The sequence below is a fragment of the Lissotriton helveticus genome, chromosome 8 (genome assembly GCF_964261635.1).
Source record: "Lissotriton helveticus chromosome 8, aLisHel1.1, whole genome shotgun sequence".
NCBI lineage: Eukaryota > Metazoa > Chordata > Amphibia > Caudata > Salamandridae > Lissotriton > Lissotriton helveticus.
In genome coordinates this window covers 176,503,128-176,522,811 of record NC_136069.1, presented here as the reverse complement: position 1 = coordinate 176,522,811, position 19,684 = coordinate 176,503,128, and the positions used below count along the sequence as shown (strand labels likewise).

At 42.9% G+C, this 19,684-nt stretch overlaps 1 protein-coding gene across 2 annotated transcripts in view; it reads right to left on the bottom strand.

Moving 5' to 3' along the window:
- Positions 1 to 19,684, bottom strand: part of ERG (ETS transcription factor ERG) — a 556,889-nt gene that overhangs the window by 405,099 nt on the left and 132,106 nt on the right. For both annotated transcript variants that reach the window (XM_078656846.1, XM_078656847.1), the window contains exon 2: positions 4,880 to 4,987. The gene's annotated coding sequence lies outside the window, so the exon portion shown is untranslated. The remainder of the gene's footprint in view (positions 1 to 4,879; positions 4,988 to 19,684) is intronic.

The window sequence follows — 19,684 nt, the reverse complement described above, 5'->3', positions numbered from 1 at the left end:
CAGTCCGGAATCTATGAAAATTCTTAAATAAGTACAATTATCCACCTTACTTAAGATCTGACCCTGCACAGAAAAAGTGTCCCTTTTCGTGTTTTTTTGGGCCCCATGACCATCACATGCAAATTTTTTAAGTTGATAAGTAAGTCCTGGGTGCCCATAAATTCGACGAAAAGGTCTAAAAGCTGGCTGCAAACTTCTGGTAGTGTGGGCAGTTAAAACAACATTGTCTACGTATAAAAGGGCCAGGAGCAGTCTGCCCCCGGCCCTTGAGACATCTAAGCCCTGTACAGAAAGTACCCTCTGTAGGAGATTAACTTATATAAAAAAAGAAAGGGGGCCACAATACAGCCCTGCTGGACACCTGATCAAAGTGCAAAGTGCTTTGTGCATTTCCCATTGCCACTGTAACAGACTGAAGCCGTCAACCCATGTTGTAGGTCCCTGAGAAAGTCTAGCAGACTCTGCTCCGCCCCCATGGAACCCAACTCTGCCTAGAGCTTGTCTCTGTTAACCTTATCAAAGGCGGAGCTGAGGTCCATGAAGGCAAGGTGAAGAGAACCCCTTTTGGCTCTAATGCATTTGATGATTACGAGTTGGAGGTGTAGCTGCTGCTCCACAGTGTCCCTCCCCATGCGTGGCCAGTGCAGGTAAGAGTGGGGGGGGGCAGTGGGGCAGGTCAGGGACAGTGCGCAGCGAGGGGAAGTTGACAGACGACAGTATAGTCGACAATGTGGCGAGCGCAAGGTATGTGGTTTTATTTCTTTATTTTCCCTATTCCATCATCTGTCAATTTACCCCCCAACAGCCTCGCCGTGCCCCACTGCTCTTACCTGCACCAGCCACGACTGCCCCTCCCTGAGCAAAACCCATATTAGATGTTGGACAAGATGTTGAGTTCCTCAGCCCAATGAGTTAATCTCTTCAGTATGAACTTGCCTATTATCTTGATCTCAACATCAATTAAAGAGTTGGGCGTGTAACAGGAGGTTCATTCCTATACCCCTTCTTGAACACGAGTACAATGATGGAATGGCACCAGGCAGGGAACTACTAATAGCAGCATTAATGTGTAGGGTAAGGAGAGCAGCCCAGAGATCCCTTTTAGCCCTGGGGGCCTTTCCTACTGGCAAGGACACAATAGCATCTCTAATCTCCTCCCACTGTAGCGTCAGTTTGGTGCTCCAAGGAGAGACTAAGTCTTCCCCCCTATACACAGCTGAAAAATGGTCCTCCCAAGCTTGGGCACAGACAAGAGCAGCTTGATCCACCACCGGACGCCCCTTAAAAAACAGATAATTAACAACCTTATAGAACAAGGTGCTATCTTTTTGAGTGCAGTCAAAAAGAAGGTCCTCCCACAGCTCATCCTTTAGCTACAGCTTCCTATGTTTTACTGCAGCTCTATAAAAAGCCCTACACTCTTTTAACACCCCTGTATCACAAGGTTTATTTTTTACATGCTTAAGTACAGTTATTATCAAACCATTGGCATGAAACCTGGGACCCAGACCAAAGCGGACCTGGTAAGGGCAGTATTAATGTGGATACATATTTTATCATACGCCAATAAAATAGTGTGGTGAGAGGCCTCTGAATTCAGATACATTTCTATCTCCGAGAAGCAGGATGCAACTAACTTAATGACAAAATTCTCAGGGATAGTTTTGTCTCACTTAAATCTATGCCCCATGTCAATTATTTTAACTTGAGCTTTAAAGTGGGAGAGAGATTCTGCCTGCCCATGTCCCAATGAAAGCAGGCAGAAAAAGGGTTTTGGTCAATGTAAATCTTCAATTCCACCAACAATTAGATAAGGGAGGAAAATAAACCCACAGAAACATAAATGTAGTCAATAAATGAACCAGTGGTGTGAAGAAACTTGCAGGGGCCCCCCTGCAGAGTGCATGGAGCGGGCCCACATGCTCCGGACCAAGACAGGAGCTCTCAGGCCTGCCTGTGCACAGTGCCAGAGGGGGCCCCATGGAGCGGGGGCCCCCGCACCACAGGGGTTGCTGGGCTATTGTTATGTCACTGAAAGGAACCCCCTCCAAGATAATTGAAAGTAGGGGAATTATTACCTAAGAGCAGGCTCTCAACGCCAGATTATATGCGCCAGACAGCTCATTCATCAGAACATCCTGTGGATTATGCTTGAGGTGAATTTTGTCCTGAAACCCGCCCTCGTCTTTCTCGCATTCCTCAAAAAGAAAGCAACCTCTCCAGGGGGTGAAGATTAAAATCACCAAGATTAATAAAGCTGTATATTTGCTAAGGCGAGTAGTGCAAAAGGAATGTAAGAAAGTGCTAAGTGAAATCAGCACGTCCTCAGATTCCTTCCCATGAATTGCACTACAGATATTAATACACAAAATCCTTGTATTATTCCTAAATGAGAGGAAAACCCCTAGCAAATTGGGAGAAATACCCACAATCTCTTCCATTTTGTAGGACAGGTCAAGTTTGACAAAGTTCACTAAGCCCCCACTGGGGAGTGTGAGGCATTGATTGCAAAGGAGGCACAGTCATCTAAATGAATCCCCCTCTTGTATCCCATGTCTCCTAGAGACAAATAATATCAATAGGTGCAAATGTCTTTGATCAGTCAGGTTCATTAGATATCTCCCGCAAACCTGTTATGATCCAGCACATGACCCCGAGGGCCCTAGATGGCGTTTACCCAGAAGTGGAAACTGTAATATCGAGGTCCCTCCCCAGTCAATCTTGATCATTCAGTCCACTTAGGGGCTTGTAAAGATTGGACAAAGCAAGATTCAACCCTGGGTTTCGAGCATGGACACTAACAGGGGGCTTAGAAACGTCTGCAGCAGAGAACCCCTGGCTAGATGGCTCTGTGATCATGAGTTTATATAAATATCCCAGGGGCAGGACTATGATATGACTAGGGAATACTGGGCCAACTCCAGAGTTCTATAGTACAATGCAGTTGTCCCCAAAGGATTTGGGGTCACTACCTATCCAGCCCACCCTACATACATTGATAATTTCAACGAAGAGCATCTGTCTAACTTCAGGAGGCGCCCTCCCAGCAAGCCAGTGAACAGCCTTATTCTTGAGTTGCTGTTAATCTTGCTGGGCTGGATGCAATACCGGCGGGACATTAGCAAGAACCAAGACATAGGGGTGCCGGAAGAGGGGAGATGCAAAGTAACAGTGGAAGAAGAACAAACCTGTCGAGCCCCCATCGTAACTTTCTAGAATGGCAATGGACATCCCTGCTCTGGTGTTGGTGCACGTGAGGATGTTAAAGACCCTGCCCCAGAACTGCTCCAACAATTGTCTCTGTGTAATGACCTTGAGCTGTGGCAGTAATACCCGGGGATTACAAAAAATGTTTCCTGCAACTAATGAAGCAGCCACTTCATCTACTCCTGAAGCAAGTCCTGTGATAGTAGGGGAGTGCTGACTCGTACATTGGGGTGTCTCGGGGGGCACACTCACCTAGGTGATGTTAGGGTGTTCAAATTATGAGTTGTTCTACTCATGTTAGTTCCAATCTGTTCCCTGAGGGACTAAACAGAGCTTACTAAAGAGCCCACCCTATCTTCCAACCCATCGACTCTATGAAGGAGACTTTCAAGAGCCAATAGTAGTTTTGGTTCCGGGACGCTAGGGACATTCAGGTTTGCACACTAGTTTGTGGCAACCATTTGCCCCTTTTTCAATTTCATTAAATCACTTAAGCTAGATTGGGGAAAAGGCTTAGGCAGCCCTTTTTACCTTTCTTTGCTCCCTGAGAAACCACCGGAGCTTTTATGTCTGGTGGAGCAACCATGACTACTGAGTCTGTGCAAGCTGCCTGGCTCACTCTGCTGGATGATTCCTGGGTGGTACATGGCAGGACAGTTTTAGGAATTGTAGATAGAGAGTCCCCAGTTGCAGCCAGCAGGCCAGCCTCTGTCTTCAGTTAGTTCTTTGTTCTTTTACACAATAAATCTCTTCAGTGAGGGCCCCCACTGAGTTGTTTAAAAACAACAGGAGCAAGCTGCCAGTCCAGTGTCATTTATCAATGGTCTTTCTGGCTTTCACTTTCCTTTACCCTATTGTGCAAATAGAGATGGGGCTGCCAACTACTGTTCTAACGCCAGGGCAGATTAAACAAAACTAGCCCGATCCATCAGGTATTAGGCCCTGGGAAATTCAATAGGAACACCCAAAATGATAAAATCACAGTACCATGCTCAGATAAGAACATCTTTAGACAGGAGACAAATTGACGAGAGAATAGTGCCAAGAGGTGGCTCAGCCCAGTCTCTTCCGGGCTTTGATGGGCGCAGACGGGCCTGCCCTTGGCCTGGGCTTTGCATGGGCATGGTCTACACACGCCCCGCACAGCTGGAGCCCACGATGTGCCTTATGGCGCCAGATGGGGGGTTATGAGGGCTCCTCCCCCTGGCCTCGCATGGCCACCTCCTAGCGCAGGTTGCCCTAGGACAATGATTCCCTCAGAAGCAGGCAACAGGCGGAGGCTAATGATCGTTTCAGTTGTCCAGATTTCAAGTTTTAAGGACATTTGGTATTTTGTTGATTTTTACTAATTTATGGTTGTTTTCAAAGCACGTAGGTCAGCCTCTGCAAAAATACGCAATATATAAAATCACATATGTACAACTATACATGACAACAGACCCGTTTCAGGCGAGAGATTTGCGATTTTTGAAGCCAAGAACAGATTTATTTTACCTGTTTCCTGCTTATGATAGCCTTTCCCTCCCTCTTTCCCTTTTTCAAAATGTTTCCATGTATGACCCAACTTATAACATATCAGCTTGTAAGTATAAAGGAACCAGTTTGTGTACAAATAACTATTTTCCAACCAAAGCATGCATATTTAACATAACAAGAATTTAATCTACTTCACCTGCTCTTGAAGATTATTCTCTGGGACCACACTGTGACCTTGAAACCAAGACCTCAAATCTGACCAGTTCAATTTTGTCTGTCATAAATTTTCTGTTCTTTGGTAAGCCTAGCAGAAGTGGGTAGAATAAAAATTGTAAAGATGTCAGAAACATTTTCAGAGCTTGCCCATGTAAGTTAATATCGGTGAATGCAATGTCAATGTATGCCATGATATATGCACGCATAATACCATCAACAACAGTAAATGCAATGTAAATAATCTATGAACACATAGCAATGTCAATAACAGTAGAAACTATGTTGATGTACGCTATGACAAATGTACTCATAATAACGAGAATGTAGGTAAATATGATATCAGCGACAGCCATGTTATATGTACACGTAATAACAAAGTTGTATCTTTGCTGTCGCATTCACCCGAGATGACCACCCCATCAACCCAGAGTCAGAGATACGTGGTCAGACCCAGACCCAAGCCTACCAATTGATAGGTCACAGGTGGGGTTACACTTAGCCCGAAGACAAATGTGCAAACATAGAAAACCCTGATCAATCAAACAGATAGGCAGCTACACCACAAACAAGTCCGAAGAGATTAGCCTCAATAAAACATGTTTGGCCAAAGGCGTGCATTCCCCAAATACCACAAAGGCAGATCCACATGTAGCTAGGAACACTTAGCCAATCGGAACACAGCATGCACACCACATGCAGTGATCAAGCGCTCTGCAGGCCGAACATCTAGGCACATGCACACAGCCCCACACTAGCTCTCCACGAGGTCGAGAGCCACCTATGTCCCCCATATCAGATGGTTGTATTTATGGTTCATGTCTAGGCCCAAACTACATGCTTTACAAGAATGTGTAATCATTTTATTGTACCTCAAGAACTGTCTTTGTTACCGGCCAAAAGCTCTGTACATTGAGACTGTCTTTAGACACAACTCTATTGATGCTCTCCCGGGCGCTGTGTTTAATTAAGCCAACTTGTTCCTGTTTTGTCAAATGCCTCTTGTCTTTTCTTTTTTTCAGGCTAAATTCATATCTGATTAACAATAGGACTACTAAATCATACAAAGTTACATTTATATTCTCCAAACTCTTATGCTGTCATCTACCCAACACAACAGGATCTGGTTCTTTAAACCATGGATTGCCAAAACTTCACAATGTCATACTATATACTAAGGGGGTTATTTATAAGTCCCTTGTGCCACCGATGTGCCACTTTTAACATGGGAAAAAGAGATGTTCCAGCGGCACAAGGGGTTTGTAAATATGTCCCTAACATTAAAAATTGGCAATGAAAAGTCAAGATAAAATAAATTTTCACCTCAGGGGGACACGGCTGTTCAGCATCTTTTAAAAACAAACATTGGTTAAGCCAATAGAACTGGCTAGTTTGAGGTTCATGTGTTCTTTGTTGTAATGACTATGGGCCCGATTCACAGAACTAACTTAAGATAAAATCCTAAACTTACTACTTTTGGTATTCACAGAAGTTAGGATTTTGTCTTAAGTTTGTCTTAAGACAGACTTAAGACAGACTTAAGACCCTCTTAAGACAAAATCCTAACTTAAGTCTGTCTTAAGTCTGTCTTAAGACAAACTTAAGACAAAATCCTAACTTCTGTGAATACCAAAAGTAGTAAGTGTAGGATTTTGTCTTAAGTTATTTCTGTGAATCAGGCCCCAAGGGCCTGATTTGGATTTCGGCGGATGGGTTACTCTGTCACAATGGTGTCGGATATTTCGTCCGCTGGAATATAAATCCCATAGGCTATTATGGGATTTATATTTTGGGGGACAGGATATCCATCACCATTGTAATGGAGTATACAGTCCGCTGATATCTAAATCAGGCCCTAAATTATTGTGTGTTGTGTTTGGATACACAATCTAGAAAACAGATTTACAGTCACCCGTATGCATTCTAACAATGCCCCGATGCATGCCTGTGCACATGCAAACACATACATGCATATACAGTCACATAGAGAAACAGCTACATATCCTCACATGGACACAGACACACACAGATACTCACACTCTGTTTCTCTTTCCAGGATTGTAGTTCACAATATAGTGGATTAAAATATGCTGTCAATTGCAAGCAAAAAAGCGAATGAAAAGTTTCAGAGGTGGGATATTTTGAATTACGTACACAACTGTAATTATGTGTCCAATTGGTAAGTTGAGTAAATATGATTTCCAGAGAATGGTTTTACTACAGCAGTGTTTCTTTGTTGCTTCGGGTGGACCATTGTGAGTATGATGGCCATGGATTTAGTTTGTGGTACGTACATAATGCCTCAATAAAAGCTGCATGAGAATATTCAATAAAGACTGTATTTTGGTACTCTGTGCAATATAATAGAAGTAGGGAAGATTTCTTTTAGATTCTTGAATGATGGCACATTTTAGTACAGTGTCCAAATGAGTGTTTTCAAAAGAAAGAACGGGGCGTAGCTTGGTTAGTAATATTGGGAGGTGTGAGCTTCAGATTTTCCAACAACCTCTCTGGCATATAATGTTAAAATACATTATACGACTAGCGGTGCTCCTGAGAGAGACTTAAGAGGCAGTGGAAAGAGAGAGGAATGCTGATTGGTAGGGGTACTAAGTGAAGAAAAACACACCGGGCTCTATTTGCAAAGGTAAACTGGGATGATAGTCCAACTTTGCGACTTTCAGTATTCACAATGGGCATTTAGGAGTAGTAAAGTTAGACTTTTGTCTCAGTTAATCTTGAGTTTTGGTCTTAAGTTTAATGGAGACCAAAACTGAGACAAAATCCTAACTTTATTACTCGTAAATGCCCTTTGTGAATACTGAACGTCGTAAAGTTAGACTTTTGTCTTAGTGTACCATAGTGAATCAGGCCCAATATGTTGTAAGCTAATTTAATTGTATGAAGACAATTAAAACTAAGTGAGGGAGAGTGTGTTTGTTTATGTAAAATTTCCAGTCAAATCCTCCAGACACCTCACCATACCCAGCTGAAAGCACTTGTACCCAACTATTTACCAGAAATACAGTTATTTAGCTGTGGTGTAACACCCTAAACACCCCCAAAAGCAATGCCCCTAAGAAGGAAACTAGACAGTATTTACGATAGAGCACTGTCTTAAGTTTAAAAAAGAGGCTAACACACAACCTAGCAACAGTAAAAAATGAATGCAATGGAAAATATAAGCTCAGAAGGAATTAGTCAGACAGAATCCCAAATTTGCATAGAGCCAAATCTAGTTGAACACCTAAAGCTCTCAAAATAAAAAATAAACAAAAGATAATGAAAAAGTAGGTAACACGAAGAAGACTTGTAAATACACCCCAAATGTTAAGAGAAAAAACCTAAAACCCATAGACACTCAAACAAATTCATCTTGGGCGATCACAAGAGAATTCAGTCAGGAGGATATAGCTGATCTGTAGCTCTAAATGAGAAAATAAGATGCAGCAAAATAGGATTTGGTAGATTATAAATTGTGAGCTGTGTTAAATGTAACCCAAATACAGGCATTTTATTGGGGTAGATTAAAGTAAAAGTGGAATGAGAACTTAAAAAAAAAAATCACAACCTTGTCTATATTGAAAGCCCCCCACAACTATCTTAACAAAAGAAATATCTACATCACAGCACTCAAATTCATGTTAATTTGTTTGTGGTCAGGCGTGGCTTAACACATTATAGCCAAGGACTAAATTTAATAAGCAAGAGGAGGCTTTGACCATGTATCATAATGCTCCATCCCTTTCTAGCTAGGGATAAACATTTGTCATGTTGATCCTTCTCATAAGTATATACTTTAGTGTAGAGGTCTGTAGGATTGAAAAGATTAAAAAAATTGTGAACTGGCACACACTCTGATCAGTAATATTCCACAACTACCCATGATCAGGACATGCTTCAGGTAACTTTAAAACAAAACGGTCACCAGGCTAGCATTCATGAGTGGAGTGGTCCAACAAAGAATCATGTAACCAAAAGCTGCAATGGACTAGTAGTTTTGGGAAACTAATTACATGCGGCACTGAATGGGAGAAAACATTTGGCATAAAATAAATCTAATCACCTAGATCAAGACTATGAGATCTTGGGATGTAGCAGGTCTTAGTAGATGTTTAGAAAAGGCAAGTTTGTTTTAAGATAATTCAGTCCTCTTATTCAACATACATAGCGGCTTGTCATATAAACTATTATGTGCAGATTGAGAATTTGCAACAAGTTGTCTTGTTCAAATTTAAATCAAAAGGTGTCATGTGAACAATTTTAATAAATACCTATATTTCTCCAGTAAAATCAGAAATGACAAAATCGGCCCCATTCGTACTTTCATTGATCAATTTCCAAAAGTTACAATGATTTCTAGAGGCGATTTTAACTGCAATCTCATAAAAGACTAAAGCAAAGAAAAAAAATGTAATATCTGTAACAATAAAAGGGGAATCCACCAGTTATATGCAAAGTAAAACAGTTCAACAAGTGAAGAAAATGGCTTTACAAACAACGAATGTCTTCTGAACTCAGAAACTAGAAGGGTTGATTTAAAACGGACCTACTTTACCTACTGACCTACTATAACTCATGGCCTATAGTAACTATAGCTCACACTCTCGCCATGGACTGCTAAATACCTCACATATTACACCACTCAAGCCATACTCTATGACATCGTTGCCAACATCATTACAACATATGAAATGGTACCATTGATGACAATACTGTGCATGGTGGGGGTGTGAGTTATAATTACTTTAGAGCACAAGTCATAGTTACTTGAGATAACTATTACTGGTGAATTTCAGTGGTTTTGTCTGTTAAAATGGCATGTTATGAACCTAATTTGGACGTCCATTTAACCTTTGTTTTTCGTTGAATATATATATATATATATTCACTGAAAAAACCATAGGTTATAGACCATATATAGTTAGGAATTAGCATTTACAAAACCTTGAAAATTCACTGAAAAAACCATAGGTTATAGACCATATATAGTTAGGAATTAGCATTTACAAAACCTTGAAAATTCACTGAAAAAACCATAGGTTATAGACCATATATTGTTAGGAATTAGCATTTAAAAAACCTTATTTTACCCACACAAAACCATTGAAATTCCATATATAGTTAGTTGCACTAACTATATATCGCGCACCCGCAATCCACTGCTGATGATGTCACATATTACATCATTCATGACATGGTCAGTGACATCACTGATGACATCACTGATGACATCTCAAATGACATCACTGATGACATGACTGATAACAACATCCAGTGATTTTTTGTTTCTGTAAAGTTTAAATATGTCTTACATATTGAAGAATGAGTGGATGTGTAAGTGTCTGGACGAAGGATTTAGTAGGTGCATGACTGACTGTATGACTGAGTGATTAAATGTGTCTCACTGAGTGCATGGGTTAATGACTAAACTGTCTTAATTTGTGCATCATTATGTCTGTTGTTCTGTAAACTGCTGCATGTGTTGATCAGTAGCTATATGAGTAACTATATGGGTTATTGATTGATTGCCCAAGTATTTGTATGGGAGACTGAGTGTGTGTGTGGCTGGCTGGGAGGTGTGTGACTCTGTGCAGATCAATGTGTACTTGTATCAATGATTGTATAAGAAGGTAAGTATGTGTTAGTATATGTTTGAAAATGTAAGGTGCTCTATGTTTAACTGTATAGACAAGAAAATGGAAGTGTCATTGATTCTTTACAGGACTGACTAGGTGTGTGAGTAACTCCATGGACGAGTGGCAGACTGTGAGTGTCTGTATAGGTGTATGAGTGCATATGATAGTGTTGTAAAGATGAGTGATTGTATGTATGAATGATTGTATGGGTGAATGAGTGAAGGTGTGTGTAGATGTAGGAATCAGTGAGTGCGTATGTAGTAACTAGTATTGGTGTGTCAATGGTTTCAAAAATTATACTCTGTATTTAACACTGGGTGAAACAGAGGTTATATTAAAATGTGAGGAGATGCATTGTATTGTCACATGAATGATATCTTCAGTGATGTGGTCATTGATGTCAAATGAGATGTCATCAGTGATGTCATCAGTGATGTCATTTGAGATGTCATCAGTGATGTCATCAGTGATGTCACTGACCATGTCATGAATGATGTAATATGTGACATCATCAGCAGTGGATTGCGGGTGCGCGATATATAGTTAGTGCAACTAACTATATATGGAATTTCAATGGTTTTGTGTGGGTAAAATAAGATTTTTTAAATGCTAATTCCTAACGATATATGGTCTATAACCTATGTTTTTTTCAGTGAATTTTCAAGGTTTTGTAAATGCTAATTCCTAACTATATATGGTCTATAACCTATGGTTTTTTCAGTGAATTTTCAAGGTTTTATAAATGCTAATTCCTAACTATATATGGTCTATAACCTATGGTTTTTTCAGTGAATTTCAATGGTTTTTTAATAGCAAATATCATAAGCTGTCGAATGTCAAGTACGTGGTAAGTAAAAACATTTTCGTGTTTATGCACACTGATCTGCTTTGAATGCTGCCCCCCCCCCTCATTTCTATTAGGAGTACTCTCTCTTTGCAGATAGTGAAAGGTAGTTAACGCAGGCCTTTGCCCCCGTTGTAATACGTCGTGCCTGCTTCTCTCTCCATTTGATTGATTGTTATCCAAGCATTTACTGTTTTAGAATTGGTTCTCTTTGGTTCATTCTCTATTTACAAACAAACACAGAGTCGCAATACTCTGTTTAGTCTTTGCAGATAATGAAAAATCGTGTAAAAAAACAAAAGGAATCGAGCAAAATCAGTAGGCCACTAATGGGATCTCTTTTTGACCTCGCTAAAATAGAAACATTAGGAACAACCCCTCATGACAAATACGAAACTAGTGAGATGAACTGAACTCCACACCATGATGGCTGCAATACAGCTCGGCTCCGCCACCCACCCCGCCCAAAATAACGATAAAGAGCGGCTGCCATGATTGCTCGCGGAATGGCCACGACGGAGCTACGAAATGGTGGTGCTCTCATGCTAACCCCAGCTTCAGTCTGAAACATCCAGAAACACTGTAGACTACCAATTCGATCAGTTCCGGTAGCGCCCCAATGTAACCCGGTAGAGAAGAACTAGCCCTCCCCTCTTTGACTGATGGTTCTTGTTGCCTGTCCCTTCTGTTGTCATTTAACAGAACTATTTAGCCTGCTGAAAGGGGTTGTGTTCCGACCGCTGGTTGGTGGAGACATTTTGACTATATTCTGGACCTGCGTTGTCGCGTAATGCGTCATATGACGCGCCGCGTTAGCGCATCCGGAAGTCATCCGGGGCGCGACGCGCAGCGCGTAACGTAAGCATAACAGGTCATGTGACTTGTTAATAAAACTTTTCATTGGTTCATTTTACTTTTCTTATTCTAATGATGAAAGGCTTGGTCATATGACCTAAAAATTACGCTTTTTATTACTTCCGAACATTATTTTTTCTTAAATATATGTTATAATGTTCCAGGCTAATGTACTTTCCCGGAAAATTTACAACTGTCCTGCAAGTAAAATATATTCTTTTTTCGAGAAAAAGGGCGTTTCTTCGTCCCATGACGGAGCCGTTGAGCAAAAGAGGGTCGACCTGCTGTCTTAGTCGCCGATACGCCTGAATATGAGATTCTTATCGATCACTTTATGTTGCAGGAGTAGAAAACACAACAGCCCTTGACCATTTATCTTTACTGCGTTCCTGCGTATTATACCTTTTACCCTTCATGTAATTGGTCTGCTTTATTTCACTTGCCTTTTAATGATTCTAAAACAGTGACTATTATTAAAAACTTTACCAATGTATATACTACTACCATGTTTTCTTTTAAAAACCTTTATTGTGAAAATTTCATTATACAAATACGAGCCTATAACCACGTGGGCCGGCCACGGAGCAAACTGTAATCGCATATGATGAGTAGACATTTACACTGTAGAGGAACGTAACGGGCGGGCCATTAGGTTGCAAGAACTAAGGTGTCTAACAGTTGCGGAATCGGTGGACGTACATTTTATAATTAAAATACGACAGGGCCAGTTACAATAAAATTATCTAGATATACATTTGCGGGCAAGTACCATGGGTGACGTTAATTCGAACTTTCAATAGTACAGTAATCAATAACACATCAGAACTTAATATCAATAGGGATGTCGAAATATTCAATCAATTCTCGTCCCCGCCCGCCATGTGCTTCAAAACTGCATACGTATCTCGTGATTTCAAGGTTCTGCAACCAGTACACAACAAGGAGTTACGAGTCCCATTTATTCCGGCGCCATTTTGGGCGAGGACTGGCAGGTCCAGGATATAGTCAAAATGTCTCTACCAACCATCGACTATGATGATGTTCATATCCTGTATTTATTAGAGTAACACTCATCTGTCCACATGAAATTAATTTGCCACAATCTAAACATGTCATTTTAATCTTTCCAAAGTTCTTCTAAATATTTGGGACCGTTTCCCTTGCCTCTGATGCTGTCAGTGCCACTTCTATGATGAATGTACTGGCAGGTCGGGGGTTCTCCTCCAAATCTCTCTTTTATGCAGCACTATAATTAATTGGTGCCACCTCTCCATATGACGATGCATGGTATAGTTACCATAACTATATTTTTTTTCGGTTCCTCTGGAGAGTACATCGTGGCAGATGAAGCGTGTAACGTACCGGGCATTTACCTTTTTTTGCATGTAGAGGAAAGGAAAAAAAAATCGAGCGTCCGAGTTCTAAGGTGTCCCAGGGCCATTTTAGTGGACCAGGCCCAAATCCAAAGAACAGGCCGCCATTTTGAGAGTCCTGTTGCAGCCGCCTGTCGCTGTAGCATCAAGAGCGGCCGAAACTCAGCTGAATGGCAACTGAAACGGTAAAGGGGCGCCCCACTACAGCAGACGAGCCTCCACCTAGGAAGGCCCGTTCACGCCGCCTCCCCCCCCCCCTTCGGGCACCCCACGCCGTTATTCGGAGCAGTATTGTAGGATGGCCACACCAGTGCGGCAACTTGCTAGACATCACCTCGGTGGTAACCGAATCTCAGCGCCTTGTGGTGTCTTCTATTCAGAAAATATTGTTGCGCTGCCTTTGGCCCCATTCGCACATCGGTCCGCTACTGACGCCATCTCACAGGCTAATGGGGCGCCCCACGCCGAGTTTCAGCATTGTAGGATGGCCACACCAGTACAGCAACTTGCTAGACATCACCTCGGTGCCATCCGGATCTTGGCATCTCAGCGCCTTGTGGTGTCTTCTAGTCAGAAAATATTGTTGCGCTGCCTTTCGCCCCATTCGCACATCGGTCCGCTACTGACACCATCTCACAGGCCAACAGGGCGCCCCACGCCGACTTTTACCATTGTAGGATGGCCACACCAGTGCCACAACTTGCTAGACACCACCTCGGTGCCATCCGGATCTTGGCATCTCAGCACCTTGTGGTGTCTTCTATTCAGAAAATATTGTTGCGCTGCCTTTGGCCCCATTCGCACATCGGTCCGCTACTGACGCCATCTCACAGGCCAACGGGGCGCCCCACGCCGACTTTCAACATTGTAGGATGGCCACACCAGTGCGGCAACTTACTAGACACCACCTCGGTGCCATCCGGATCGTGGCGCGTTGTGCTGCCTTCGGCCTATTCGCACATCGGTCCGCTACTGACGCAAACTCACAGGCCAACGGGGCGCCCCACGCCGACTTTCAGCATTGTAGGATGGCCACACCTGTGCTGCAACTTGCTGGACACCACCTCGGTGCCATCCGGATCTTGGCGCGTTGTGTTGCCTTCGGCCTATTCGCACATCGGTCCGCTACTGACGCCGCCTCACGTGCCAACGTATTTTCTCCGCATTTTATACCCTATGCCGCATAACAGGTCATGTGACTTGTTTATAAAACTTTTCATTGGTTCATTTTACTTTTGGTTTCCTAATGATGGAAGGCTTGATCATATGACCTAAAAATAACACTTTTCATTGGATGAAAACTTTTTTTTTTCCCAAACGATGAAAGCCCCACCTTGTTTCTGGATGTTTCAGACTGAAGCTGGCGTCACCATGAAAGCACCACCATCTCGTGGCTCCGTCGTGGTCATTCCGCGAGCAATCATGGCAGCCGCTCCCCACCAGAAGCCTGCAGGAGTCGGGGGCCCCCAAAACTTTTGTTGAATCCTCAAGGCGGAGGGGACGCTTTCGAGAATGGGGTCCAAGACATAGCAGACAAGCGTCCGATTTCCAAGGTGTCCCAGGGCCATTTCAGTGGACCAGGCCCAAAAAGGAAAGAGCCTGCCGCCATTTTGAGAGTCCTGTGACAGCCGCCTATCGCTGCACCGCAAGAGTGGGCGCAACTCAGCTGAATTGCGGCTTTTGACACAGTGGACCAAAAGCGGACAGAATGGCAACTGAAACGGTAAAGGGGCGCCCCACTACAACAGACGAGACTCCACCTGGAGAGGCCCGTTCACGCCGCCTCCCCCCCCCCGGGGCGCCCCACGCCGTTATTCGGAGCAGTATTGTAGGATACCAAAACCAGTGCGGCAACTTACTGGACATCACCTTGGTGCCATCGTTCTGCTGCCTTGGAACTATTCGCACAACAGTTTGCTACTGATGACCCACCCCCCGCGACGCCCCACGCCGGATGCCGAAATCAGTGCGGCACCCAGGCAACATCACCTGGGTGCCGTCCAGAAATCTGGACGTTGTGCTGCGTTGGGACTATTCGCACAGCCGACCGCTACTTCGTTGTTTTTCCCTAAAAATGTTTAAATGTTTTTACTGTTTTTGTTTTGTTGTATATATTTATAAGTTATTAAAGTTTTATAATCTTACTACTTTGTTGGAGTGCTATATATTTTTAATGTGACACATAATTGTAAAAACTTTGATGTACAAAGAGTCATCCCTGGAATCTTCCGCTTCAGGCTCGGTCCCCTCCCCAATCACAATACAGGATGGTTTTCAGATAGTAGGAACGCGTGTGTTGTGACGGATCTCATCGAGTGTGGGCCTTGATCTACTATAACTCCTTTGAAGAGGGGTGATTCTTTACAGCTGGGCCATAAACTACATCTGCAGGGCTAGCTGATAGCCTAGGACCGGCCTGGACAATCGGACACAGAGGAAAAGGAGTGTCAGAGGGTGCGGTAGTGAATAGGGTGAAAAGGAGGTGTCGGGCGGGCACAGGGTGTGATTCTCAGGGAAGAGCAGCGCAGATGGGGGGAGGTTTATTACCCATGCATAAGACAGAGAGCGGGGGTGACCAGTGCCTGGGGGAGATGCTTGCGAAGGTGGGGAGCCATGCTAAGGATCGACAGCGTGCAGAGAGTGGGTCTGGTCAAGGCATCTAAAATGACTGCCGTGCACGACAAAAGTGTGGCATTTGAAAAAAGGCAAGATGGCGCAGACAATGTTTTTCAACTCTTCCTGATTTCCTTCTAATCGAACGTTAACAGACGTTGGGGCATATTACCAAAGTTAAGCGATATTTATCCCTAACGATGCTTAGCAACGAATTTTTTACCGCTAAGCATCGTCAGAAATTATCGCAGATAAACCTTGCTATTATCAAGGTTTATCGCAAATGCGATAAAAAACGACCGCAATGCATTAATATCGCTGAAAACTCAGCGATATTCATGCATTACCGAGCTAATGCTCTTAGCCATGTTATCCACCTCCCATTGGATAACATGGCTAAGAACTGCTCAGGGCAGGTGGTAGCTTTTGGAGATATTCGCGCTTAGCGCGAATATCTCCAAAAGTTGGTAATAGGAGATAGCGATGTTAGCGACTGTTTCCAGTCGCTAACATCTTGGCATGCCCACTTTGCATGTCATTAGTGATAAATATCACTGACATGCAAAGTGGGGCCCAAGATGGTCGCTATCTCCTACTAGCGGTCGCTAACTGGTGTTAGCAACAGCTAGGTAATACAGAGATAATTTTATCTCCACGAAGCGGAGCGCTGTTACAGATATATATCTTTTTTTGAACGTTAATTTCTCAAAATCCACTGAAGCACATATATTGAGACCTAGCAAAGGCACATCGAGCTACCAGTCCCTACAATTTTGCCAAGTTTCGTGCAAATCCATTCAGCCGTTCGATTATTATTATTATTTTTTTTTTTGCCCCGCGGGGCCCTTTTAAAACCTCCACATCAAACCTAGGGGGTCAGGGAGGATCTACTATGCCCCCTTATGGTAATTTGCCCCTTCGCTTTGGCCTCCTCTTGTCTCTCGATCCTACCGAGAGACAAGATGGCGGCCGCTACGGACTGTTTGGAATGTTTACAGACGCCGGAGAACCAATCAGCTTCGCAAAGCTCCGTTACGCGAAAAGTACGCGAAGCGGAGCGCTGTTACAGATATATATCTTTTTTTGAACGTTAATTTCTCAAAATCCACTGGAGCACATATATTGAGACCTAGCAAAGGCACATCGGGCTACCAGTCCCTACAATTTTGCCAAGTTTCGTGCAAATCCATTCAGCCGTTCGATTATTATTATTATTATTTTTTTTGCCCCGCGGGGCCCTTTTAAAACCTCCACATCAAACCTAGGGGGTCAGGGAGGATCTACTATGCCCCCTTATGGTCATTTGCCCCTTCGCTTTGGCCTCCTCTTGTCTCTCGATCCTACCGAGAGACAAGATGGCGGCCGCTACGGACTGTTTGGAATGTTTACAGACGCCGGAGAACCAATCAGCTTCGCTTCACAAAGCTCCGTAACGCGTAAAGTCCGCGAACCGGAGCGCTGCCTGGTCCGCTGTTACAGATATATATCTTTTTTTGAACGTTAATTTCTCAAAATCCACTGGAGCACATATATTGAGACCTAGCAAAGGCACATCGGGCTACCAGTCCCTACAGTTTTGCCAAGTTTCGTGCAAATCCATTCAGCCGTTCGGGCTAAAAGTGAGGCCAACCGCCCTATGGAAAACTCAATGTTAAAAACACGTTTTGGGACCCCCCTTTTTTCTCGGCCCCCCCTTGACGAACCCCCCCCAAATTTTCAGAAACAAAATGTTCCATTTTCCTGAAAATTTCAGCCAATTCCGTCCACAAACGCCAAAGTTATTAGACATAGAATTTTCAAAAATCCCATAGAGAAAAAATCCTAACTATATATACCTACTGGCGACCGCCAGTAGGTAATATACATATATAAACACACACACACACACACACATACATACACATACATATATTTATAAATATATATATCATAGAAATTCACTGAAAAAACTAATGTTAACATGGAGTTTTACATAAAGAATGTAGCAAGATTATAACTTATATTTTTTTTAAACTTGGAAATTCACTGAAATAGCACTAGAGGTTTTAAACCAAAAAACACAGAAATTCACCTGTTATGTGTAACTGACCTAAGTATAATTTCCACCACTATGATGCAATGCTCAGCAGCCGCAAAGATTACATCACTGATGAAGTTTGAAATCTACGGCATCTTATCTCCTTCATGGAAAGTTTTGAGGTGATCCATCAAGTGAGAGAATAGAAGAAGGGGTCCCAAAACATTGTTTTGCCATGCTAATTCCCATAGGAAAAATCTGTCACAGCTACAGAAAAAATGGTATTACAACAAATAAAAAGTTAGAACTTTACCCAGGAAATGTGCTTTCCGTTATTTGGTGTTTGAGAAATTTGTGTTTAAAGAGGTGTTCTGGTGGTCATGAAGTGGTTAAAAGAATAGATGTATCTAGAGAGCTGGTCCTGCAGCCACCAAAAGTAAAAAATTAGGGCCCTCTCACAGTCTGAGGGAGCTTTCTCTCTTGTCAGACTTTACCACGGGAGTACCACACAATTTGATTGACTTGCCGTAATTTAGAAGAAAATGTTGTGGCACACATTACAGAATTCTGGGACATGGGGCCAGAAGTATGACAGTTTTTAGAAAATCAGCCTGTTGACGATGACTAACAAGGGTGGTGGTATGTACAAGCCCGATTTTCTGAGTCCGTAACCAATTACTGGCTCACAAAATGGAGTTTGCAACTCGCATTAGGAAGGGGCATGCCAAGGATGTCCCTTCCTAATAGCGAGTCGCACTTGTATGTACAATTGTTTCTTCAAATGCAATTGGGGTCGTTAAACACTTGCAATTTACCACCTAGTGTCAGCCACTCACACATGGGAAGCGGTCCCCAGGGATCCCTTCATCTTTGTGAATGGATGCGAAAATATTTCTTAAGAGCAGGCAGTGGTCCCATGGACCACATCTTACTCTTAAAAAATGAAACAGAAACGTTTGATTTTTATTTTTTAAATGCATCACGTTTTCTTTTAAGGAAAACATACTGCATTTTTTTTTAACCTGTATTATTGAAAAAGCAGACGCAGACATGGTGGCCTGCTGACCCCAGCAGGCCACCATCCCTGTATGTGCTGGCCATTCTCAACGGGTCGCAAATATAGAACTGTCTAATGAATATTGATGAGGGAATTCTTTTGCGACCCCATTATGAACCGCAAACAGTATCTGAGACACTGTTGTACATTCCTTTTTGTGAGCTGCAAAACATTGCAATTTGCGAGTCGCAAAATGGAATAGTCGTACATCCGGCTCACAGTCCCTGTTTCGTGGAACAATTGTGTAAAAATAGTATAAGAGGGCATGATGGGTATATGCTGACCCCCTAGCCCTTGTTGGGACCTAGCGAGTGGCCAAAATTAAAAGAAGTCTTTTTTGGGCTACCAGAATCACATAGTCCGACATAGCCTGGGTGGCCCTCCACTGAG